The sequence below is a fragment of the Cydia pomonella genome, chromosome 5 (assembly GCF_033807575.1).
Source record: "Cydia pomonella isolate Wapato2018A chromosome 5, ilCydPomo1, whole genome shotgun sequence".
NCBI lineage: Eukaryota > Metazoa > Arthropoda > Insecta > Lepidoptera > Tortricidae > Cydia > Cydia pomonella.
The window spans coordinates 23201850-23203094 of record NC_084707.1 but is presented as its reverse complement, the minus strand read 5'-3'; the positions used below and the strand labels follow the sequence as shown (position 1 = coordinate 23203094).

The 1245-nt window shown below is 29.5% G+C and overlaps 1 non-coding gene across 1 annotated transcript; it reads right to left on the bottom strand.

Moving 5' to 3' along the window:
* Nucleotides 1-519: 519 nt before the first annotated feature.
* Nucleotides 520-593, bottom strand: Trnan-guu (transfer RNA asparagine (anticodon GUU)). The gene has a single exon. It is a non-coding gene; the product is annotated as a tRNA-Asn (tRNA).
* Nucleotides 594-1245: the final 652 nt, after the last annotated feature.

Genomic DNA, 1245 nt, shown 5'->3' with positions numbered 1-1245 from the left:
TTTATAATTTTGTATCTTTGTGAATAAGCCGAAACATGTAAATATATGTGACTAGCAAACAAAATCAGTAACTAAGTAGTAAATAAGCAGTTTGTTCATGAAAAAATCATTATCAATTTGTCTATTAAAAATCGAATGTTCAGTCAAGTTTAAATATCGATACGCATTAAAGCCCAAAATATCTATACACTACCTTACTTGCTACACGTATTTTAGGCACTTTGTCGGTGTCGTACAAAGTTTATTAAGTCATAACTTTATGCAAGCAAAAGTAGGACTGAATGAATTCTTCGGAACAGTTTAAAACTTAATTATACATAGTGATGTGCAAAGTGCGTGGTGGGGGAACTAAAAGCGACAAAGCGTCACAATAAGCGCCAGAGCGGCCCCACCGTTGCACATATTCATTTTTAAAAGATTGTAAAACAATATATAAAAATGCTTATTTTTTTAAAATTTAACGAAATAAATAAAAATTATATTGAAATTAAATATTATAGTTAAAAATACAAAAAGCAACGCCCCCGGGTGGGCTCGAACCACCAACCTTTCGGTTAACAGCCGAACGCGCTAACCAATTGCGCCACGGAGGCGATGAAACCCCGCGCGAAATTACGCTTTAGCTTCTACGCAGCTCATCTAGCACGCATGATGACGTCATCTAGTCGGCAATATGTGTACTAATTTAATTAATGTTGTTAAGTACTCATTAATCTATAAGATAAAGCAATTGTGTATACAGTTTGATTACTAGACTTTGATAAAATTGTTATACCGCTAATTACGCTTTTACTTATTTATTATTTATATTTTCTTATACTGACAGTATCGCAAGTTGTTTAAATGTATTTATATGCATTTAGAGCGAGATAATTTAATAGTTATTGAATTCAGTGCTTGTTTATACAGATGGTAACAGAAAAAATATCTACGTATAGAAAAATAAAACGGTATTTCCTTTTGTAAATATATAAATATATATATATTGAATAGTTTGTATATATACTCGTAATTATGAGGTATAGATTGAGTGGTGTCAGCCAAATTTTGAAAGAGTTATTGTTTATGTTTTATTTCTTTAATATGAAAATTACAATATTGGATACATTTACATACATCTTTATGTATTTATACCTAATACAATTTACTTAGATTAACCCGTAAAGTTATTTGGCATTATTCATGTAAATAATCTAAATTTTAAGATTAAAACAGCTTATTTTACTCATTTTATTTTTATTTCAT